At 48.4% G+C, this 25369-nt stretch overlaps 1 protein-coding gene across 7 annotated transcripts in view; it reads left to right on the forward strand.

The window, feature by feature from the left end:
- Positions 1 to 25369, forward strand: part of LINGO1 (leucine rich repeat and Ig domain containing 1) — a 471014-nt gene that overhangs the window by 47058 nt on the left and 398587 nt on the right. For 4 of the 7 annotated variants that reach the window (XM_090029091.1, XM_090029096.1, XM_090029095.1 and 1 more), the window contains exon 2: positions 4191 to 4389. The exons of the other annotated variants lie outside the window; for them this stretch is intronic. The gene's annotated coding sequence lies outside the window, so the exon portion shown is untranslated. The remainder of the gene's footprint in view (positions 1 to 4190; positions 4390 to 25369) is intronic. 7 annotated transcript variants of the gene reach the window in all.

Raw genomic sequence — 25369 nt, forward strand, 5'->3', positions numbered from 1 at the left:
GTTAAGTGTATGCTATAGAACATCACCAGCACAGGCTCTCTGAGTCCTGCCCTGGAGGAGAGTGCTGCAGAAAGACTTCCCAGCTCCATTACAGCTTCTTGGATGCAAATGTCTGTCCGCTAACCGTGACCCCCGTTTTATTGCAGATAGGCCATCGAACAACTATTGTACAATGTCATTATCATCCCTATCAGTAATATCTCTGAAGAACAAGATAGTTAATCTCCCTCCAGAGGAGCTGGGCCATGTTTGTTCTAAATGCCTGGAGCATTCAGACTGCTCAGGTAGCTCAGCCGGCGCTTCTCGGCATGTGTCCATCAGTGCTAATGCAGTACAATGTTAGTGCCCCTCACAGATCCGTGCTGGCTGCTCCTAATGAAAACTGTGCTTCTCAGACATGCCTAGCTGTTAGGGAAAACAAGGGAGAATGCAAATTTTTTTATTCTGCTTATTTTAAAGAAGCTTTAGCTTTATAAATAAAGGATCTCTTTGCCCAGAGAAAGGTGGCTGCTGAGGCATAGGGATTTTTTTTTCTCAGTGGTATCTTGCTGCTGTTGCTTTTGATATGCAGGCTGCTGGGGTTTGGACTAGCAAGCAGTCCTCCAGATTGCAACGGCAACACAGGAAAAAACCGCTCAAATTTATGTTCAGTGGAAGAAGCTTCAGAAAGTTTTATTGCCTTGGACAGTGCACTGGTTGTTCTGATTAACGGTCAGTCCAACTTAGAAAAGCTTGCCCTTGACTAGTAACAATGCATTACATGCAGCCCATGCTTCCCTAAGTTGCCACAAGATATAGGTCTCTCAGCCTCTGTATTAATACTTGAGTGGCCCCCCATTTCATACCAATTCTCTCTTTCTCTGGTGAGATTTTCATCTCTGGTTGTTTCCTTTGCAGTGTTTATACACATATGCTTTTGTTCTTATCTCTGCCTCATTAGTGAAATCTTACTTTTTTGCATTCACTGTGGAGTTGGAAGATAGCCAATGTGGTCCCCATCTTTAAAAAAGGGAGGAGGGAGGACCCGGGCAACTATAGGCCCATCAGTCTTACCTCAATACAAGGGAAACTCTTTGAGAAGATCATTATGGAGCACATCTGCGATGGGCCAGCCTCAGGGATGATGCTCAAGGGCAACCAGCACGGTTTCATTAGGGGCAGGTCGTGTCAGACCAACCTAATTGCCTTTTATGATCAGGTCACAAAAGCCTTGGATGCAGGTGTTGCCGTGGACGTAGTCTTTCTGGACTTCAGCAAGGCCTTTGACACCGTCTCCCACCCTATCCTCATTAAAAAATTGGGTGACTGTGGCATTGATGCCTACACTGTCAGATGGATTGCAGATTGGCTGAAGGGTCGCACTCAGAGGGTGGTGGTGGATGGGTCATATTCGACCTGGGGGAAGTGGGCAGCGGAGTCCCCCAGGGTTCGGTCCTTGGGCCTGCGCTGTTCAATTTCTTCATCAGTGATTTGGATGACAGGGTGAATTGCAACCTGCTTAAATTTGCTGATGATACCAAAATTTGGGGTGAGGTGAACACGCTAGTAGGGAGGGAAAGACTTCAGCAAGACCTGGATAGGTTACACGGGTGGGCTAGCAAAAACAGGATGCATTTCAATACTGACAAGTGCAGGGTACTGCACCTGGGCAGTAGTAACCAGCAGCACACTTACAAGATGGGAAACTCCCTTCTTGAGAGCACGGAGGCAGAAAGGGATCTTGGAGTCATTACTGACTCCAAGATGAACACGGACCGACAATGCGAGGTCACAGTTGGCTGGGCTAACCAGACCTTGTCGTGCATCTCAAGTAGAGCCAGGGAGGTGATCCTCCCCCTTTCTGCAACACTGGTCAGGCCACAGCTGGAGTACTGCGTCCAGTTCTGTGTGCCCCATTTCAGGAGGGATGTGGACAACATTGAGAGGGCCAGAGGAGGGCCACCCGCATGATCCGGGGACAACAGGGCAGACCCTACAATGAGAGACTGCGGGACCTGCACCTGTTCAGCCTTCACAAGCGAAGGGACCAGAAGGGTTTGGGAGAGACCTGGTTTCCCCTAGCGCCGCCTGGCATAACAAGGAGTAACAGCCACAAGTTGTTGGAGAGTAGGTTTAGATCAGATATCCGTAAGAACTACTTCACAGTCTGGGCAGCTAGGATCTGGACCCAACTTCCAAGGGAAGTGGTGCTGGCTTCTACCCTGGGGGTCTTTAAGAGGTGGCTTGATGCCTACCTGGCTAGGATCATTTGAGCCCAGTGTTTTTCTCCTGCCCAGGTGGCAGGGGATCGGACTTGAAGATCTACAATGTCCCTTCTGACCCGACTTCTATGATTCTGTGAGCGTTTCAGCTGCTGTTTCCGGCACCTTAGCTTTGCTATAGCTTAGCATAACCAGGACTTCTACAGGGTTGATACCTTTCTTCAGCCCAGGGTGACACTGGAATAGAAGTAGTCTATCCAAAGGCATGCACATCTGACAACACGCCTTGCAGAGGCCACTGCTGCAGCATTTACAAGCAGCACAGTGCTGTCCTGTGCATAGGCCTGCTGCGTCCCCTTCAGAGCTCCAGGCCTAATAGGCACAGAGCAGTCTTGATGTTCTGACCCGGTCTGCATCAAATATGTTTCTCTCTGCTAAACCGTGTTTGCGCTGTGGTTTGGTGTGTGGTTTGTTTGGTTTTGTTGTTTTTTTTTATTTATGGCCAGCTGTTTCCTCTCCCCTGATTGAGGCAGGGACATGATTGCTGTAGCAGTTATAGCCCCGTGCTTCTTCACCCACAGATCTCAAAGCACTTCTATGAAGGAGGTCATTATGTCAGTTCTGTGGGTGGGGAAACCTATGCCAAAGCTATGCAGTCACATGCCCAGGGTCATCCAGCAGCAGAGGTAACCTGGGAGACTTGGGTTCCATTCCTATAGGCTAGTGCTATGCAGTGCTTCACAACAGAGACATGGACTCTACCCTAACCTAAGAGATCCTTAAATCCTCTAGAAACCTATCTCCTACTCTCTGTCGGGCCTGCCCCAGTAGGCAGCTTTCTTACATTTGAGGGTGAAGTATAGGCAGTCCCCAGACTTACAATACAATTGGTTCCTAAAAACAGTGTCTAAAGTTGAAATGTTGTAATTCGGAACCAATTTTCTCATAAGAAACAATATTATAAATGGGGGATTGTTTCCTGAACCAAGCTCCAATACCCTATTTTCACCAAAAATACCCCAGCATTTTGTACTTGATCAATTTTAGATGAATAATATAGCTACTTTAATGTATTTATATTGTAAATAGCAATCATATTAATTTGGAAGGACTTCTTTGAGGTGACTTTGCTGGACTTTTTGAAGGGCTCTTGGCTAGAGTCTTCTCAGGAGTCATGGCTGCAGGTTTTTCTGGAGTCTTGTCTGCTTTCTTAAAGAAAGTGTCCAAGGAAGTTTGGACAGATGTTCTCCAGGGAGATGGGCCACACAGCAAACTTGTTCGCTAGCATGGTGTTTCATCGAATCAAGCATAGTAAAGTCGAAACTGATGTCAGAAAGTTGAAACTGTGTGTCAATTTATAAAGGTTGTAAGTGCAAAACTTTGTATATTGAAATGTTGTAAGTCAAGGATTGCCTGCATACATAAAATGGACTGTGTCCTAACACTAGATTATTTGCAGGTCTGGGAGCATTTTGAATGGATAATTACTAGTATGTGAATATGCCTGTGTATCTTTAGACATGGGGCAGTTTGCCTATAAAAGCAGAGGCAGCTATTTGCACATATCCAGTGTAAAGGGTATTTGTGGGCCTGGCAGTGTGAGGGAGTATGGTAGTCAGTAGAACTCCTGATTCCATGCTCATTTCTTTAGCATCTGAACAGCTTCTAGAAATTTATTAAGCAATGTGCTCCCTTTCTAGGCAGAAAAGCATGTGAAGCAGTTTTGGCTGGTGGATGGGGGAGTTCCTTATGTATATAACAAAATGTTCTAAAGAAATGCATCTAGTACTTGGAGGGGAAGGTGAGGGGGCACCTATCTAATTGTCAACCTTCTTGATGCGCAAATCTGGATAGGTTGTAGGGCACTCACACAGCATGAACAAGGAGTAGCACCTCACCACAGTTGCCCCGTTCATGCTAGTCAGATGCTGGCCCTGTGGTTCAGTTTACATGCTTACACTGTCTCTCCTGCATTTTATCTCACCCCAGTCTTCTGCACCTGAGAGCCATATGCTGTTCTCAGTTTCTGGAGAACTGAAGGAGCAACCTTTCATTCTCAGCACCTTGGCTCTTATAGAAGACCTTGCTGTGCCAAGGAGAGCTGAGGCAAAAGAAGCTCGCAAACAGGAAAAAAACCCAGGCTGCATCCCCCTGAAGCCCCTACCTAGAGTCTTGTGTATCTACCAAGGTAAGACCTAGACTCACTTTGTTTGTGCTAACCTGGCCTTCCTGTTGTTATCTGGCTTGAGGACTAGTTGCTGCTTGATTACACTATGTCCCCAACTTGCTTAGGTGGGAGTTTGATTCCTTGCGCTTCCATGACAGATAGGGGCAGGATTTGGGGTGCATTTGGTCTGCTAGTTGGTAGTTGCAGTATCCAGGGCCTGCAGAAGTGTGGTAGGGGAGAGTGCATGCTGCTTTTTTAGGGTGGAGATGTGTGATGTCTCACACTGTGTCTGCAAGAAATGTCTCCCTGCATTGTTTCAAGGGATGATGTAAGAGTTGAATTTAACCAGTCTGCAGAGTCCATGTCAGTGCTGATATTGGTGAGCAGTTTTAACAGATCTGTTGGGAGTAGGCAGAACAAGCTGGCTCTGAGCAGCTCTGCAATAACATACTGATTTGCTAGTCTCAGCTCTCATATTCAGCCTTGTAATATCTTACCAGAATGTACAGCCAGGCTCTAGTGAGCAAACAAACACTCATGTCTGTTCTCCAAGCATTTGGAGGCACCTGTCTAGATTGGTGCTTTTTTGTGCTAGGTGCTGTACATATACCTAGTAAGAGACAGCCCTCTATCCTAAAGAACAAACTAAGTGGGGCATAGGAACAGGGAAGGTTTACCCATGTTTTTATAGTAGATGAGTGGCAAAGCTGGTAATAGACCCAGATCTTCAGGTTGAGCTGGTGAATAGCTCCCCAGTACAGTCCAGTTGAGGGAAATGGGCCTGCTATTTTTCTTCCTGTACTGTGGCTGAAAAAAAGACTTCAGTCTGGAGAACAGTGCATCTTCTTCTCTAAGATGTATGTTTTTCACAGGCATGATTTTTATGAAGAAAACACCACCACTTTCTGTAGGTGACTAGGCTTGTTCACAACGGGTTAACAAGGGATGGCAGCTGGGTGAGGATGACACTAATCTTAAACCCATTGGAATCACATGTTTGTGCAGTAAATGATATTTCCATCAAAGCAATCTCTGTCCTTTTTAGACAATAATGAGTCTGGGCCTGGGTGGGACTCCACTGTTTTGACTAGCTCCACTGATATGCTTCCAATATCATTTTCTATAGTTTGTCTTAATAATGCCCTTGAAAATAATGCAAAGGTTTTTGTTTGTTTGTTTTTCTCTCACAGTCTAGGCCTTTGGAGGAATTAGGAGATTTTTCTCCTTCTGCAAGGGGGTGGGGTGTGGAGATCACTATAGCAGCGCTGTTTGGAGTTGGTAGTGTGTTGAGATTTTTTTTGTCCATCAAAGTGACATATACCTCATCATTAATGTGCAGAATGCTCACACGTGATTCCTCTTTGTAACTGTTTCTTCTGCCTTTCTCATCTGCCCTCTACTGTGTTGATTTCTGAGGTCGGCTGAAGAAATCAAGCTGAGTTTTGGGGGGAGAGTGGGAAGGAAAAAAAATTGAAACCAAGGGAAATTTAGTTCTGGCATGGCTGCTATGGTAGTGTGTGGTTCAGAGAATGGATTTTGGCTTTCTCCTTCCTCTGGTGCCAGATAACAGGAAGACAAGACCCAGTATATTTCAAACAGAAATTAGTATTGCTGCCAAAAACAGGCAGAACTCAGAAATTGTCTCCCCCTAAATCACAGTCTTAACCAAAAACACCCATGTGTATGTCTGTCTGTCTCGATTTCTCTCTGGAACTGCAATGGTTAAAAAAAGACAAAGTACATTTCTATGGGAATTTGCATGGAATTGCCTGATTCTAGGGGCAGAAGCTTTAAAAATAAATAAATAAATAAAGACCAGCTGTTGTGAGATTTGGCCATGTGGGCTGTGAGCTAGGTGCAGGGATTGCTGAATGAGAGTCTCTGGCTTGTGTGAGACTGGAGGTTGGGGAAGATGATGATGGGACCATCTGTCTTCACAATCACTGTGTAAGTGGACTGAGGGAATAGCTGTGGAGCCCCATTAGCTTGTTATGAGGTTGTTGCTTTCCCTGCTCACTACTCTTGAGTCAGAACAGCCAAATAATTTCATAGATTTCATAGACATCAGGGCTCAGAAGATCGAGTCCAGCCCCCTGCCCCAGGGGCAGGAAGTCAGCAGGGGTCGTAGGATCCCAGCAAAATAAACATCCCAATGCCTCTTGAAGGCGTTCAAAGTAGGTGCTTGAACCACCTCCGATGGCAGGCTATTCCACACCTTAGGGGCTCGGACAGTAAAGAAATTCTTCCTTATGTCCAATCTGGAACGGTCATGGAGGAGTTTGTGACCGTTCAATCTTGCCATCCCTTGGGGTGCTCTAATGAACAGACGTTCCCCCAGATCCTGGTGAGCACCCCGATAAACTTATAGGTGGCCGCCAGATCACCCCTGAGTCAGTCCCGTAGCTCTCAGCTTCTCATCATAAGGTCTGTTTTCCTGACCTCTGATCATGTGCGTGGCTCTTCTCCGGACTCTCTCAAGCTTCTCCACATCCTTTTTGAATCGTGGAGCCCAAAACTGGATGCAGTACTCCAGCTGCAGCCTCACCAAGGCCGAGTACAATGGGAGAATGATGCCCTGGGATTTGCTTGAGAAGCATCTATGGATGCAAGCCAGTGTTTTGCTGGCTTTACTAGCTGCAGCATCACATTGCAGGCTCATTTTCATCTTGTGGTCAGTCATGACCCCCAAGTCCCTTTCGTCCATAGTGCTAGCCAGCCTATAAGCATGCTGCAGGTTTTTCCTCCCAAGGAGGAGAACCTTGCATTTTTCAGTGTTGAACACCATCAGGTTCTCATCTGCCCATTTCCTGAGCCTGTCCAGGTCAGCCTGGATCACTATCCTGTCCTCAGGTGTGAATGCTTTACCCCAAAATTTGGTGTCATCAGCAAACTTGGCCAGTCTGCTTCTGATACCAGTGTCCACATAATTGAATAGTATAGGCCAAAGGACAGAGCCTTGAGGGACCCCACTGGTCACAGTGCACCACAATGACTGACTTCCATCAACCGCCACCCCTTGGGTCTGACCACGGAGCCAATTTCCCAGCCAGTGGATCGTGGTGAAGGCAAGGCCACAGTTAGCCACTTTTGCTAAGAGGTGATCGTGGGATACCAGATCAAAGGCTTTTTTAAAGTCAAGATGGAACGCATCAATCTCTTTTCCCTTATCCAGGTGATAGGTCACCTGGTCGTAAAAGGAAATAAGATTGGTCAAGCAAGATCTACGCGCAACAAACCATGCTGGCTATCCCTTAGGATGTTGCTGTCGGCCAGTCTGTTAATGATGGCCTCTTTGATAATTTTTTCTAAGACCTTTCCTGGGATAGAGCTCAGGCCGATGGGCCTGTAGTTTGCCAGATCCACTTTGCTCCCTTTCTTGAAGATAGGCACCACATTGGCCTTCATCCAATCTTCGGGCACAACACCAGAGCACCAGGAGTTTTCGAAGATCCGCGCCAGGGGCTGGGCTATGATGCTCGCCAGCTCCTTGAGTACTCTGGGGTGTAAACCCTCAGGGCCGGCTGTCTTGAAGGTATCTAGCCTGTCAGGGTGTTCTTTCATGAGGTCAGCATTGATGGAGGGTAAGGAATCTCCCTCACCCGGACCTCCCTGATGCACAGTGGGCAGGGGTGTCCCATGGGACTGGTGAAAAACTGATGCAAAGTACCCATTTAGTAAGTTGGCTTTTTCCTGGGCATCAGTTGTCAGTGGCCCCATCTGGTTTAGCAGGGGTCCACTGTTGCCCGTGCTTTTCCCCCGGCTCCCCACATATCTAAAAAGGACTTTTTATTGTCCTTGATACTTGTAGCTAGTTGGAGTTCAGTTGCAGCCTTTGCTTTCCTGGTTTGTTCCCTGCAGGACCGGACCAGTGCAGAGTATTCCTCCTTGGAGGTGGATCCAGTCCTCCATCTTTTGTAGGTCTTTTTTTTTAGATGCAGGAGGTCTGCTAGTTCCCTGCAGTGCCAAGCGGGCTGCTGTGCCCTTTTGCTGCCTTTCCTCTGCGACGGGATGGACTTTGCTTGTGCATTCAGGATCGTTCCCTAGATGAGCAACCACTCTTCCTGAACTCCCCTCCCCTTTGGGTTGTAGCCCTTTAGGGCCTCACTGACAAGCTTCCTGAGCTTGTCAAAGTCAGCTTTCCTGAAGTTGAGGACTTCTGTATTACTGACCAACTTCCAACTTTACGGCATATGGTGAAGGTGATCAGCTTGTGGTCACTGTCACCCAGCTTCCTTTCAATAGTTAGATCGCTGATTAGGTCGGCTCCTGTTACCAGTATCAGGTAGAGCAGTGCTTTACCTCTCATTGGCACGTAGACTTCTTGCATCAGATAGAGGTCATCCATGCATGAGAGAAAGCTTAGCAACCGTTCGGATTTAGCTGAGCGCTCTTCCCATGAGATGTCTCGGTAGTTGAAGTCTCCCATGACAGCCATGCACCAGGAGTGTGCGGCTTCAGCCAATTCCCTGGTGAACACCTGGTCAAGCTCTGGATCCTGGGTCGGAGATCTGTAGTAAACTGCCACCATTGTGTCCCCTGTGCTGTGTTCCCCACAGATTTTAACCCAGAGGGTCTCCAGTCATCCACCCTGGGCGCCTATGTCGGCTTGCAGGGACATGTAGCTTTCCTTGACAGAGAGAGCTACACCCCCACCCCTTTTGTCCACTCGATCTCTCCTGTACAGGGTATAGCCATCTATACCTCTGGCCCAGTCATGGGTGGAGTCCTATCAGGTCTCCATTATCCCTACGACATCGTAATTTGTGTTAAGCAGGAGGACAAGTTCCTCTTGTTTTATTTTCCAAGCTCCTGGCATTAGTGTACAGGCAGGCAAGTGTCCCCTTGGGGGCCCTTGCCTTGCCCACAGATCATTCCAGGGCTGGGGCAGGGGTGGGCTCCCTTAAATGCCTTGGTCTGCTGACTTTGCAAAGGTTGCTCAGTGGGCCAGTAGTGGTGGTAGTCTCCCATCCCCTGGCAGGCTTAGTTTAAAGCCCTGTGGAGCAGATCAGCCAGACTGACTGAGGAGAGCCTTCTCGCCAGTGGAGAGAGGTGAAGGCTGTCCCTTCCCAGCAGCTTGCTGCCTCTTTCGCCAAAGAGCGGGCTGTGGTCATGGAAGCCAAAGCATTTCCAATGACACCAGCGCCACAGTCTTTGGTTTACTGCCTTGATTCTCCTCTCCCTCCTCAGCCCGTAGCCTGAAACTGAGGGGATCAAGGAAAAACACCACCTGTGCCCCAACCCCTTAAACCCTGCTCCCAAATCCCTGTAGTGCTTCATGACCCAGCTGGGAGCGCTCTGAGCCATGTCATTTGTGCCCACAGGGATAAGGAGCATAAGCTAGTGGTCAGGGGACTGGAGGAGCTTAGGGATCTTCTCCGTAATGTCTTGGGTTCAGGCTCCTGGGAAGCAGCAGACTTTCTGGGCTAAGGGGGCAGAGTGGCAGATTGCACCCTCAGGATAGAGTCTCCCATGACAAACATGTTGTATTTTGTCTTAGGGAGAGTGGGGGTGGTCTGCAGGACCTTGCAGCTTGGCAGGCTCTGCTGGGGCTGCAAGAGGTTCATACCTGTTGCAAAGCTCCAGCAGGGCATTGCCTGCACAGTAATGTGTTCCTGGGGACCCAGCGGTTTCCTGTTCCCTAGGGGAAAGAGGTGTGAAATCTGTTGAAAATGGGGCATCACATGCTTTGACCACACCCATGAGCTCACCTCTTCAGGACACACCAGCACTATGGTTGTCTGCTAAGCCTGTTGGGACTGATACTGAGTCTGGTGTGATGGTACAGGGTGCTTCATCCTGCGGTGCGCAAAAAAGAGCTTATGGTGATTCTGTGTCACTGGGGGGATGGGGTGGAAGGGACAGCTCCTAGCTGAGGGCATGCTTGCACCCTGATGAGTGCTCAAACCTTCACTTCTATGCAGGGGCAGACACAGGCATGGGCAAACAGGGCAGCTGCCTGGGGCCTGGACAGAAAGGGGGCCTGAAAATGGTAATTTTTTTCCATTGTCTTGTTGTTGTTGTTATCTCTAGCAAAGGGAGGCCTGATACTAACAGTTTGCCTGGGGCCACCTGAAGCCTAGGTACGGTGCTGCTTCTCTGGGTGTGAGGAGGCAGAGACTCCCCAGCAGGCTTCACTGAAAGGCTGTGATGATATCAGGTGCAAGGTAGTGGAGAACTGGGCCCCAGGAGGCTGGCACTGAAGAAAGCTTTTGAGCTGTGTGCTCCTTGTATGTATAAAAACATCTGCGTTCCCAGGCAGGCAGCGTCGGACCCATCCAGTCTGGCATCCAGGGTGTAGCAGGAGCTGGAACCAGACGATTCTGTGGGTTTTCGTGCTCCTTCAGTGTAAAACACTGCCCTGGTGGAGGTCTCATAAGTTAACCCACAATAGGCTGGCTTTTAACCTTGGAAGCATGAAGGATTAATTGCATTAATTCTGGAGATTTCTTATTGTACAGATCTAATCCCTTTCTGAAGGATTTCAGGTTGAAGCGCAGAGTGGAAGGTGTCTGGCTATCCAATGCTTCTGGTCACCACAATGGGGCCAGGAAAAAATTGCCCCCCCCCACATTGCTACTGGTGTTGGCTGCAGCCCAGGCCGGAGATTTTGCCTGGGTGTGGTGGTGTGTCGCTGGGACTTGCAAAACCCAGAGGTTCCTAGCAACAGGGTCTTGCTCCCCTGCTTGGGGTCAGGCCATTCATCATGTTTGGGACTAGGAAGGAATTTTTACCTCATGGCCAGGTTGGTGTGGACTGCTGGGGTTTTTGCCTTCCCCTGTACCCGGGAATATGGTGCTCTTCCTTGGATCTCGTGAGCATATTTGAACAAGCTGCTTCCTGTCCTTGCAGTGGCAGGACATTCACAGTGCCCTTGTCCCTTTGCTTTACCTGTGGTAAATGCAAGGGTGTTTCTGCTGTTATACTAGGTCGTTGTATGTGAGGGTTGTTTCAGAAGTGACATTCGCATGTTCAGAATGGTTTAGACGGGGATGAGCAGGGAGTTGGACTTAGTGACCTCTTGGGGTCCCTTCCAGGCTTGTTTTTCTATGATTTGATGACAGAGAGAGAGAGATACTGGTGTACGTTTGGGGTGGTGGGTGAAGGGTACGTTTGGGGCGAAGGGGAAGGCGGGTGTTAAGGTTGTTTAACTTGGATACAGAAGAAAAGCAAAGGGCTTTGCTGACCAGACACATGTACCCCATCCATAGGGAGCTTAAGAAAGATGCTGCATAGAGGGACAGCATGAGAGGAAGGCTGTGGAACAACCCCTGACGTCCGTAGAGCGGATGATCTCACCTGGTAACAGCTCAAGAGCCGGGTGTCATGGGAGCCCTTCAGTGTGCTGTGAGGCAGCTCCGTGATTTGCTTCTGCCTTCACTCTGTGGCCAGGACCTGGGGGCCTAGTCTGGGAGATGCTCTCCCTCTGTCGGGTGAGCTGGCAGCCAGCTCCTTCAGCCGTGAGAGGCCATTTTATTGCAGCCACTGAATTGGCTAAATTACAAATGGGAGAGAGCTCCTGAAATGCTCGAAAGCTAGAAGTGTGACATGGAATTTGTGCACAGTGTGTCATTTGCCTCTCCTTTCTCACGTCCCTGACCTGACCAAGACCTATGCCATAGGTGGAGTTCGTGCTGCGTGTGTGTGCTATGCTGCCCTTTTTCCATTTCCCTATTGCCACTTAAACCTGCTATATGAGAGGTCACAGAAGTAACTGGCTTGCCTTTTCTACACAAGTTCAGGCTGAGCAGGAATATGATTGCTGCCTAAAACCATCAGGAGGGTAGACACCAAGGAGGGGGAATATATTCTTAAGGACAAAAGCTGGCATAGGACCTATGGGGATAGACTGGTCATGCATAGTTGAGGTGATATATTAAAAGACTATTGCTAACTGAGGAGCAGGTTGTATCAGAAGGCCAGTCCAGGATAGTGAGGGCAAGAGACTCAAATAGTCTGACCTTGATAAATTTGTGAACAGAAATACATGCTGTGATGGCAGAAAACTAGATTTGATAGCCCATGAGGTCCTTTCCAGTTATGCTCTCCCATAAGGTGTGATGTTGACAGTTAATAAAGATCCTCCCTTAGCAAAAGTGGTGGGAATGTATGTTCTTCTGGAGCAAAGCTCCACAGGCTTGGTGCTCTGGCTTGTGGCTGAGCACCCAGCTGTGGTGGCCATTGTTTCCAAACATGGGATTGCTCTGATTGGCTGGTGCCCCATTGTCTGACAGTGCAAAATAGAGAGAACCACACGTCCTGTTGGACGGTGCAGTATTTTACTGCATTGTTAAGCATCGTGGGAGGCAGTGGGATCAGATGGCTCCAACTAAGCATTGTGTGTAGATGCAAGAGCAAGAGAGAGTTTTGGCCTCAGAGAGATTTCAGAAGAGAATTGCCCAGGGTCAGGCTGCAAGTAAGAGACAACCCAGCTGTCCTAACTCTGTTGCCAGGTCTATATGTGCTTTGACCATCTTCAAATATTCCAGCAGGCAGTGGCCTGAGGGCTGGAAGGGGAGAGGCCAGGGCAATGCTATTCTATCTGGATTTCTAGTCCACCTTGGGCAGCAGATAACATTTCAAGCATTTGCTTTCTATCCTGGCAAAGGCAGTTGGGGCTGCTTTTAAAAGAATGTGTCTGCTGGGGTCAGGAAATAAAGCATCTGAAAACATTTTCCGCAAGAACTGAGAGTTGCGTGTCCTTTTTGCTGTGCTCAGTCTCCTCCAAAGTTCTTTGATCCAAATAACACACGTGCTAATTGGCTGATCCCACATGGGATGTGGTTGACAAACAAACACCTCATTGACCTGTATGCAATGCCTTGATATTTTTCCCATGGCTCAAGTACACAGTTTAAAAGTGCTTATAGCTCTCTAGCATTGAACTCTCCCAGAAATACTGGCTGGGGTGATTGTATCTTCTCCAGAGCTGACCTCCCTGAGAAGGACTGGCTGTTTGGGTGCATGAGTAGGGGATCAGCTGAAAATTTCCTTCAGCCTGGCCCTTCCCAGAAGGACTGCCTGTGGTAAACTGGGAGAGCATGGCTTTTCCAGGCCTGGCCTCCCTAGAAGTAAATATCAAGCTCTTCCTCCTCTCTGTGACTCTAGCTGTGCTGTTTTCTTAAGAGTTATTTGACTCTTCTGCATTGCAGTTTCCGGACAAATAGCTTTTAAATAAAAACCCTCTGCTAACTTATTAAGCCCCCTGTCTAGGTCACTTCCTATGCATGTGATTTATGGACTTGCTCTTAACATTTATTAACTGATAAATCGCTGTGCCTGGTCAATTGAAATCCTTCTCATTAGCAGCCTCAGGCTGGGCCTCCCCCTTAAGGTCTCTGAAAGGCTGACGTGGGTCTTGATGAAGTGGGCATCTTCCTAGCTGCACTCACCTGCCTGTTGGTTGAACATGGACCAGAGAGGCTATTGAGGGAGAGGGAAGGTACCAGATAGGATATGTGGCATGGGGAAAAATGAAATTCATGAAGATTAATGAGGTAAAAGCTGGCAACAGGGCAAAGAGAGTAGAGAAAACAGATTCAGTCAATTTGTGTGGGTGGCTTATTGCCTGTACAGGGATCCTCTCTCCTGTAGTGCAAGTTGGGAAGTGTGCACTTCAGCTTCTCTTCTTTCCTTCCACCAATGCACATGACAGGAGCTACAGCAGACCACCTCATCTGCAATGTTCATGTCTGGAACCAGATGTCCCCAAAAGGGGCCACTTGGCCATACATGGGAGCTCATCTTCAGTCAGGATCTCTTTTTGGGGCCAGGAGAGCTTGTGGCTTGGTGTTTCCAGATTCTGAGGATGAGTTCTCTAGGTTCCCTGCTCGAGCAGCCCCATATTGTGGGGCTGTACCTAGGAGGAGGGATCACAGTTACAAAGCTGTTCACAATACCTGGGTGCAATTTGCTAGTTTGGTATTGTAGTGCCTGGAGTTAGCTTCTTCTGAACTGGAAGGAGTTCAGAGACCAATAAAAGAAGATCGAGAGACCTGGAGCAAATAACTGGGGTCTAAGAGATTAAAAGAGTTAAATATATTGGCTCAGAGTTAGTTCAGGCAAGGGCAGAATGAGTCTAGAAGGGAGAGGAGTGCTTCAAGGTAGTGGCTAGGATCTCAGTTAGTCATGGTGGCAGGAAGCTCAAGGATGTTTCAAGTTGAAGCTTAGGAATTCTGCCTAGTAGTGTGGGGCTGTTGGACGTGGGAGGAGGAGTCTTCAAGGGGAAGTGGTAGAAACTGCCTTGTTTGGGATTCATAAAAGTAGAGCCAGCAGAAAGCTGGGAGCCATGCCCTTGCATTGTTTCTGCCAGGAGATGGAAGTGATCCATAGAGAAGTGCCTCAGTTTAATCCATAGATCAGCAGTTCCCAATCCCAGGTTGTGACCCAAATGAGGGTCATGGGGGCAATGCTTGTGGCATTGCACACAAAAGATGAGCTGTGCCGTGTGCCAGGAGCTCCCCTGCCCACAGATCACTGCCACACTCCACTCGCAGCAATGCGTCGCAGAAAATAAAGGTTGGGAACCACTGCCAGAGTTCAAAGTGGGGAATGGGCTCAGACTATTGGTCCCTGTTGCAGCCCACTTCCCAGGGGTGACTGGTGCCTCGTGGGTCTGGGGGACACAATTTGTGGGCAGGCCCAGGGGCAAGCCCAAAGCCCCATATGCACTCCTATACTTCTATGCCACGGCTTCATGCCTCCTCTCCCCAACACTCCGCCAGCCCGCACGGCAAAAAAACTCCCTTGTCCTGAGTGGCGCCAAGTCAGGGGCCAATCTCAGGGGGGACACATGCCCCACCTACTAGTCACCTGTGCCACCTCCCCTTTATCTCGGTACCCCCCAGTCCTGGCATTACCCTGTATACTTTTTGGTGCTCCCAGCCATGTACCCCTGTGCAGCTTTCCTAGGAAGGAAGAAAACTTTAGGATAAAGCTTCCCTGTGAGTTTAAAGGGCACTAGTTGGGTTTGTGCCATCCCTGGCCACCCTCTTCCACATGGTAGGATCTTCAAGCTTTCCGTTGCTGCTGCCTCAGTCCTTCCCTTGCCTTCCTTTCCCCACTACTGTTCACCTATGACCCCTTTACCTTGTAGGGGGAGAGGAGCAGAAACTGGTTTGGGCCGTCATCTGGGAACTCCAGAACCCAGAGTTCAGTTCTCAGTTTGGCCGTGTTTCCAGTGTGACCTGGAACAGACCACTGAGCCAGCTGGTTTCTAGTGTGAAAAGTAGGGATAACACACCCATGCCATACAGGAGCACTGCCAGCAAAAAGACTAAGGCATTCAGAGAGCAAAGGACCATTTAAGTCCCTTAGTTTCCTCACCTCCCACCCATCTATTTATCAGAGCCGGAGCATGAGGGAGAAATCTGAATAAGACGGAGGTTATGAGCTGGAAGGTGAGGCTCCAACCATTGCAACAGGAGCTTTGATGATGATTTCCTGTTTCGCCTTCTCTTTGTCTCTGTGCTTGGAGCCATTGTTTGACAGAGTATTCTAGGTTTTGCTCATGGTTTTCACTGCACAATCGGGGCTAATGAGCACTCCTTGGAAATAAATTGCATACTAAGCACAGCCTTGTGGTGCAAAATAAACAGTTCCCAATTGCTGGAGCTGCCTTCTCATCTGCGATCTCCATTCCCTCTGAACCTGCCAGCTCAGGGAGGCAAGGCAGGAGCACAACCCTGCTCTCCACTGTGTTGTGGATTGGATTGGAAATCTAACCCAGCCTGATGCAGCCTCTGATCCTGCCGCTGGGGATATAGTAGACGACTATGTGTCCCACATGGTGGGACAGAAGCATGGCCCCAAGTCGGTAGCTGCAAATCAAAACCTTGTTTTATCTCAGCAGCTCTGATTTCACTGCAGTTTTTACCAAGATTGTGGGGTGTGTTGGAGTAGGGGGTTGCTTCTCATATTGCCTACTCTCTTTTCTGATATGGGCTGGGGAGGGAATGGGCATGTAGGGGGAAGCCTTCATATGCAATATGAAGTGTTGCCAACTTGAGGTTTTTAGCATTGTTTTTCAAGCCTATGCTTTGGGAATGTGAAAAACTTAGCTCATTGTTTTATCTATATTTATGTGTATTTATAGATATATAAAGATAAAAGAACAAGCTAAGTTTTTCACATTCCCAAAGCATAGGCTTGAAGAACAGTTGTGGGAGTGACCAGGCCAGTTGCTGTCACTTCTAAGGCCTCTCTTGTGGTACTGCTTGCAAATGAATTAATGAACTCAACTCCTCTGGAGGCAGGTGGCCAGGTTTACATCTCACCAAGGAGCTTTCAGAGCTGGTTCCGAATCTTGTGCAATTCCTGCTTGGGGTCCTGTGGTCTTCAGGAGAGCTCCAAGTTGACGTGTCTGGCTGCCTCTGAAGCACTCTGGTGATGCAGCATACCCTGCTAGGACTATCGCTGTGGCTTGACCCCAACCCTTCAGTGCTGAAATCATGAGTTTGTACCCTTCTAACTGCCTGAGGTCCCCAAGGTGGAGGGAAAGCTGTACCTAATTTGCAGCTGGACCGAATCAGATGTTAGTGGGTGAAAGAGTTTAATGAAAACCTACCGTTTTTGGGGTTTTTTTTCTGGAATCAGGAATATTTTGTTTGAATCACCTTGGCCTTGACAAACTGGCACTGGAAAGAAGGCAGATCCCCAGGAAGCCTTCTAGATACCTGCTGGGCCCCGGGGAAGTTCTTTGTTCCCTGAGCCTGTGGTTCCAGGCAGCCAGACATGACAAAGCTTCCTATCTCTCTGTCCCCAAGGTGGGAGTTTGAATGCCTGGCTCTAATGAGGACTCGGCTCCTGGCTGTGTAGTAAGGAGTATGGAAGCTCTGAGGAACCAGTGTTTTCAGGCTTCCTGTGGTGGAGCCAAGAACTGTCCTAGGCACGTCTACACAGCTTCCCATCATGCCTAACTTACCTGTTCCTGCATGTTCCTGTTCCTGCTGTAGTGAAGCATTTGGGAGAGGCAGGGGAAATGCTCTTTGTCTAGACAGGCCCTAGCTTGTTTTTCAGATGTGCTCACTCTGCTCCCTACGGGGAAGCATCAATCCGCCTTGCTTGGCTTTGAAAGTGATCTTAGTATAATACCATTGCTTTTGCATTTCCTCAGTGTGGATGAGGCTTTAAATAGGCAACAAAGCCTGGGCTTGCTCATGCCTCTGCAGTGCCCACAGGGAATACAGCCCTGGAATTAAACTGTGGCTGTCAGCGTTGTCATACACACAGCTAAAAGTGAATTTTTCTAGTGGTGAAGCCAACATCTTAGAGCTATTGGTTCTGATGTACCCATGATTTGCTGAGATCTCTGTCTCCTTCATCACTTCTCTTTCTGTCTGTCTCACTCAAATCCCAAAGCAAAGACCAGAAACTTGCTTGCTGAGGTTCTTTTTTGTTTTTTGTTTTTATTTTTAGATTTATTACTAACCTCTGAAACATCCATGCTGTGATGATTTGGGGAGCCTGTGTACTGCTTAGAAATAGTGTTTGATATAGAGGATTCTCTCTATCTGCCAGGCTGTAGGCTTCATTTTGATTGTGAGTCTCTTGTTCAATATGTCCTTTTGGTTTACTTTTCCCCCTCGCCCGATTGGACAAAGATTCCAGGATGTCACCAGTGTCTCAGGACCATTAATAGCGGGCTGTTAACTTGAATGGCCGCTGCCATAATGGCGACAGCTTGGGAGAAGCTGAATGAAAATAAAACAGTTTCCCCAACTTGTGCAGGGAGCAGTGACAGTTCTCTAGAAACAGGACAAAGAAGCCAGGTGTTGGTAAGTCCCTCTAGAAACACAAAGGCGGAGAAGTTGAGAAGGAACTGGTAGGCACCAGTGGCAGGAACGAAGGAGAGAAGTACGCTCAAGGGAGTGGGGAATGGTGTCCAGGTGTGTGTACAATATGTGTGTTCTTGTGTCAGCATCTATAAAAAAAAAAAAACTTACTGTAGTGAGGAATTCTCAGCCTGTTTGCTTTCGATTCTCATGTGTCACTGATGAGTGGACTATAATCCCATCATATCCATGACTTGGACCTTTAGAAAAGGGGTGCTCACACTACTGGGGAGTTGTGTGCATGTGTAGGCATCACACGTTGGCCTTGGGGAGTGAGGCTAGGGTGCCTGTGCTACAAGGCTTTACTTGTGTACAGGCAGTACGCAGAGCCCAAATCCAGGAGGGGACCTGGGAGGCCAAGGCAAAGGATTGTTGCATCTTAGTGGGATTATAGAGGAAGCTCCATACTAAACGAGCCAGATGTGGTGGGACCCAGCTCCAAGAGCTCTGCCAGGACATTTGATCCAGGAAAACATTATTGCACGCAAGCTTCACAGCCGGAGAGCCTTTGATTGCATGTAAACCTCACTTTCACACATGGTGAGTTGTGTTTTAAAGAGGAAAAAAAAGTGCTGGTCTTAAATTTATAGCCATATGTGTAGGATATGCCCATAATTGGCCAACATATATGCAAGGAGTCTGTATGTAACAGGATTCTGAATGCCAGCCAGCATGGCTTCATCATGGGCAGGTCTTATCTTACCAACCTCCTCTCCCTTATCCAGGTGGCGAGTTACCTGATCATAAAAGGAGATGAGGTTGACACTATACCTTGACTTCCAAAAGGCCTTTGATCTAGTGTCCCACAATGTTCTTGTGAAAAAATTGGAGGACTGTGGGCTTAACTCTGAGACGGTTAGGTGGGTAGGGAGCTGGTTGCGGGGTAGGACCCGGAGAGTACTAACGAACTAATCTGTCTCGTCTTCATAAGAGCCCTGTCCTTCAGGGCTCGGTGCTTGGTCCAGTGCTTTTCAACATCTTTATCAGTGATTTGGATGTGGTGGTGAAGAGCTCACTAGCCAAATTCATGAACGACACCAAGTTATGGGGGAAGCATAGTCATGCTTGAAGATAGGCTGCAGATACAGGTGGACCTAGACAGGCTAGCAAGTTGGGCAGATCAGAATCGGATGAAATTCAACGCCAAGTGCTCCACCTGGGGACAAAAAAACCCCTTGTACACCTACAGGCTTGGCAACACCAAACTGACCAGCACCATGAATGAAAGGGACCTGAGGGTAATAATAGACCACAGTCAGTTTGAATATGAGCCGGCAGTGCGACGCTGTAGCCAACAGGACAAATAATACCCTGGCATGCACCAATTGATGCATCTCCGGCAAAACTGGGGAAGTGATTCTTCCACTCTGCTTGGCATTAGTGAGACTGCAGCTGGAGTACTGTGTGCAGTTTTGGGCACCGCCCTTCAACAAGGACATGGTAAAGCTCAAGAGAGTCCAGAGAAGGGCCACCTGTATGATCAGAGACTGCACAGAAAGCCATACGAGGAAAGGCTGAGGGACCTGGGACTCTTCAGCCTGAAAAAGAGAAGGCTGACGAGGGACTTGATAGCAGCTTACCTATTGGCTTATAGGGGCTGTACATTAAGGGCTCGGTGAACAACTGTTCACCAGGGCACCCTTGGAGAGAACCAGGAGTAATGGTCACAAACTCCTGGAAGACCATTTCAGGCTCAACATTAGGAAAAACTTCTTCACAGCTAGGGTGTCCAGACTGAAATAGGCTCCTTCCAGAGGTGGTGCAATTGCCTACCCTGGAAATCTTCAAGAGGAGACTGGATGGTCACCTGACTCCCAGTTGTCTTTTCTGCCTGGTGCAGGGGACTGGACCCAGTGATCTCCCAAGGTGCCTTCCAGCCTTGCAATCTATGAAACATGAGATTACAAAATATGAAATGAGGCCCTGCTTCAAAATATGAAATTAGGTAAGGAAAGGTGAAGGAGTGCAAGGGGGCTCAGGGCTATGGCAGTCCCAGCCTCTCCCAGCAGGGGTGCTGGAGCGACTTGTGACTCATCTCCTCCTAGGCAGGTTCTCCTTGCTGATACTTGGTGTCCCCAGCTGGGAGGGAAGCCTGGGTGTCATGGAGCTAGTGCCAAAGAGCTGTTCAAGCTGTGAATAAATCGGCTCTTCCTGAGAGAGTTCAGCATGCTGGCTAAGAATGAGGGGGAAGTGTTGGCAGAACAATGTGACTTGATTCATTTGCATTTTTCATGTCAGGGTCAAAAAAAACAAAACTGCAGTTCCTCTTTGAGAAATTGAAAACACCCCAATTAAAGGATTGTGGTATTTGAAATGTCTGGGGGGCCTTTCCAGTCAAGAGGCCCTTGTGAATAATAAGTCCTATGCTGGAGGATGGAAGGATTTGGCAGCACATGGCAGAGATGTGTGGAACTGGAGCGGGAGGAGGGTGCAGCTGTGTGGTGGTGGCAGAAGGCACAGTGGGACTCTGTTCATCAGAGCTCCCCCTACCCAAGCTTCTAGGAATTTCTGCATCTATTATTGGATACTTGCTCTTGTCCTGGCGGGCATGGTGTGTCGGCATGTGGGGCCTGCCTTCACGGGCAGTGTTGAATTCACTGCCAAGCTGCTTTGTCTAGTGAAATAAACAGGTAAATGCTGACTTGGGGAGGAGAGGAAGAGTGGAGAGGGGCTGCATGGCTCCACTGACGCTTAGTCTATGGCCAGTTGTCTGAGATGACTCTTGCGATATCCCTTCCTTAATCAAAGCAGATCTGGGCAGGCATATCAAAGCCTTCCTCAGCCTGGCAAGGATGTGCTGCTGTGGGTGCTCACTGAAATGCATGACTTGGCTGAGGAAACACTTTGATAACTAGGATCTTGGAAGCTCCTCTTATTTATTTATTTTTGCTACAAGACTCAAATGGAAATCCAGTGTCATGAAAGGCTGGATGGGTTTTGTAAGCAGGGATTTCTGTTGCTTGCATCTGAAAGTGGTGTTCAGTCTCTTGCCTGATACCAGTAGGCTCAGGCTGTTGCTGGAGGCTTGCATGCATGAAGTTCAGAGAACCAAAGTCTAGGGCATTACATTCCCACACGGCCCTAAGGCATCATACAGATACTCAAGATATTTGGCGGTGGGGGGTGGAATCTGAGGATAACAGCTTGTTAGAAAGATACCCTTTGCTTACTTGGTATACAAGACTGCTTTACAGGTGGGTAAAGCAGGGCAGAGACTAAGTGATTTGTCTAGTGAGTTTAGAATGGACATGGGAAGATGTGGCCTTGCTCCGATTTGCATGAATATTGCTCCGGTAAATGTCCCGCCCTGAGCCTCAGCTTTTTCCATGGGTGAAGCAGGAATGTGAGAGAGGAGCTTGGGCCTTCTTTTGACCAATCCTCGTAAGCAAGAGAGCAAAGGCCATACTAGCCACAGACCAATGCCCTTTGGGAACCTCTTCTGCATACAAGTCCAGTGCTTGTACTAAATAGCTTTTCACCTAAAGAGAATGAAAAAGTATTTTGCCTGAAAGTCTCTTCTAAGCATATATTACTTAGGTGCTTCCCTGACTTTGTATTGTTAGGGCATTGGCAGTGCCCTCCTTGCATCTGCTTTTACTTTTGGCATGTTATATAGGCTGTGCTTGGTGCTGTTCCTTGTGGTCATGGAAGAGGGTTGGAGAGGGTTATTTCTGAACAATTCCTTTGGTTCACAATACCTTATGAATGCAGGGAGTTAGGCAGTGGTGCAGGAGGGCCCCTCCCAGCCCAATATTCCATCCCGAAATCGTAGAATCATAGAAAATTAGGGTTGGAAGGGACCTCAGGAGATCATCTAGTCCAGCCCCTGCTCGAAGCAGGACTGTCTCCAACTAGATCATCCTAGCCAAAGCTTTGTCTAGCTGGGTCTTAACCTCCAAGGGCGGAGATTCTACAAGCTCTCTGGGTAACCTGTTCCAGTGCTTTACTATTCTCTTAGTGACAGAGGGTTTTTTTCCTAATATCTAACCTAAACTTCCCTTGCTGCCACTTAAGACCATTGCTCCTTGTTCTGTCAGCTGCCACCACTAAGAACAGTCTAGCTCCTTCCTCTTTGGAATCCACTTCAGGTAGTTGAAGGCTGCTATCAAATTGCCCCTGAGCCTTTCTCTTCTCCAGACTAAATAAGCCCAGTTCCCTCAGCCTGTCCTCAGAAGTCATATGCCCCAGCCCCCGAAACAATTTCATTGCCCTCTGCTGGACACTCTCCAACTTGTCCACATCCTTTCTGTAGTGGGAAGTCCTGACTGGACACGATATTCCAGATGTGGCCTCACTAGTGATGAGTAGAGGGGAATAATTATTTCCCTTGATCTGCTGGCAATGCTCCTACTAATGCAGCCCATATTCAGTTGCTTGTCTATTGTAACCCCCAGGTCCTTTTTGGCAGAATTGCTGCTTACCTGGTTGGTCCCCAGCCTGTACCAGCACATAGGATTGTTCCATCTTAAGTGTAGTCCTTACTGAACCTCATGCAATTTCTTTTGGTTCAGTCCTCCAATTTGTCAAGGTCCCTCTGAATCCTAGCCCTCTGTCATCTGCAAACTCGATGAGGATTCACTCCATCCCGTCTTCCAGGTCTTTGATGAAGATATTGAAAGAAACCTGTCCCAGGACTGACCCCCTGGGGCACTCCACTTGATATAGGCTGCCAACTATATACGTTGAACCATTGACCATTACCCTCTGAGCCTGACGATCCAGTAAGTTTTCTATCCACCTTCTAGACTATTCATCCAACCCATTCTTCCTTAACTTGCTTGAGTGTATGTTATGGGAGACCATATCAAAAGCCTTGCTAAAGTCAAGGTATATCATGTCCACTACTCTTCCCACATCCACAGAGCCAGTCATCTTGTCAGAGAAGGTGATCAGGTTGGTCATGTGTGACTTGCTCTCTTGATGAATCCATAGGGACTGTCCCTAATCACCTTATCCTCCTTTCTTGAGGACCTACTCCATGATTTTTCCAGGGATTGAGATGAGGCTGTAGTTCCCTGGATCCTCCTTCCCTGGCCGGGGGGGGTCTTGTAAATTAACCAGGCAGATGTCCATAATGCAACTTCAGTGATTGATTCCCTGGCCAGAGGAGGCAGGGCTTCTTGCAGCCTTAAAGATTTTGCCCTGGGGCCTGAGAGAGAGCAGGCCTGAGTTCTTCCCAGGAAGAGCAATGGGTGTCCCAAGAACTTTGTTTTCATGGGTGCAGCTGTAGGGTACAGCCTGCCTCTTGGGCACACAGGACTCTGAGCTATAGAGCACAGTGCTGTGGCACCCTCTGCTTCCAATGCATATGGTAGCCATTGGTTTGCCCTCAGAGGTGGAGGAGGGGGCTGTGCAAATGGTAAGGGGAGAGAGGAAAACCTTTAAACTTCTCACACACAACCAAATTGAGATGAGCATGACACTTGGGGGAAGGAAGAGGGGATACATGAATGAAATCCTACAATCCCTGATACCTTCATAGAGCTTTAACAAAGCAACCAGTATCTTTATCTCTACTGTCTGGATGGTGAAACTTGTAGCATGCAGCATGACTTGAACTCTGGCAGCCCAGCTGGGCAGTGGCAGAGCTGGGACTAAAAACTGGCTTGAGTGATAATCCTATGCTGTATGCACTGAGAAATACTGTTCACTCTCATATTCCCATTTTCTCTGTTCCCCTTCTCTCCAACTGTGGTGGCCCCCTCCCCAGCATGTCATCCATGCAACACTGGGGGCTGCCTCCACTGTGGCAGATGGAGTCTGTTCCACACAGAAAGCCGCTGCATGTGGTCCTTCACCCTTTCATTTCTTTTTCTTTGTTCTGTACTTCTGCCCCCACCCTTTTCCCCCTTCCTTTAATATTACTGGAACAGGTCCTGGAATCCCAAGGTCACATGATGTGAGTGAAGCGGTTAATGGGTTTGCTGTCCGTCACTCCTGTGCTATGTGCATGTTTCCCCCCTTCTCTTTTCTTTTTTTCCATACAGTCACTGCACCTGGGCATCTTTCCTCCTTTCCTTTATTTTTTTTTTTTCTTGTCCTACTTTTTCAAATCCTGCGGCTGCCACTGTCCCAGTAAATAAGCTGAGTTTGGAGAGGCTGGCCTCTTCTAACAGGTAGCCACATTCACAACTTTCTTTGGGTGTGGTGCTTGCATGTGGATTTGGAACACTCTTGAAGATCAGAGTTGCTAAAGGTGTGTGCATGTGTGTGGGGGGAGGGAAAGGGGTTGCTTTGTCTTTCCAAACTTGTTATGGCAAAAGGCTCTGACAAAGGATCTGTCCATCACTGACATTAATCGGTGTCCCAGCAGGGCTTGCAAGATTTAGCCCAGGGGAGTGGGTGTAAAATAGTTGGTTGGGGACGCTTTTTTATGTTGTCCTGGGGACTGGTCTGGCACCTGAAGTAAGTTGAAGGCTGTTCTAGCCTCTTGAGAGGACACCTCAGAAGCTAAGAATACCAGAGCATAGAAATGTTCTAGCCCCTTATTTTGGGGGAAAATGAGAAGCAGGGTAAAGGGTAATGCAGAACCTGTGGTGTAATGGGCAGAGTTGGTGCCCAGAAGAAACCCTGCAGGGGAGGAGGAGGGGACCGTAGATTCTGAGGGCCTGGGGGGTGTCGGGAGGGGGCAGTCTTGCCCATGCTGGGAACTGAACAGTCTCTGGCTGAGGTGTCGCCACTGCAATGTGATCTCCCTGCCCTAGCTGTTGCTCTTAAAGGAGCTGCCTGGGGACATGGAGTTTCTGGCATGGGGGTGCTGCTGGGCCCCAGACCCTGCAGGGGTGGAGGGGATTCCAGCACTCCTAACCTGGTGTTTTTCTTAATTGAGTGTCTTGGGGAACTGCAAAACAGCCAGTGATGATGAGGCTTGTACAACCTCGGTCACCTCGAGGGTCTCAAGTACTTTGCCTGGCTAAGTGGGACTGCTGGGAGCATTCATACTGGGCCGTGAGGGTTGAAACCTTACGACTGGTTCAGGATGGATCAAAGTGAAAGCATTTGCCCAGAATTTTTTTCTCTAGTCAGCCTCGCTGTTGGTCATGCAGTTGATCGTGGCTGCTTAGTCAGCCAGGTGTGGAGACTTGGCTGCAAAGTTTGATTATGTGGGACTACGGGGGGCAATTGACCTGTGCCATGAGGGGTGAAACCCCATGGCCGGTGCAGGATGGACT

This window comes from Crocodylus siamensis, chromosome 15 (genome assembly GCF_052110815.1).
Source record: "Crocodylus siamensis isolate JL-2025a chromosome 15, ASM5211081v1, whole genome shotgun sequence".
In the NCBI taxonomy this organism is placed as follows: domain Eukaryota; kingdom Metazoa; phylum Chordata; order Crocodylia; family Crocodylidae; genus Crocodylus; species Crocodylus siamensis.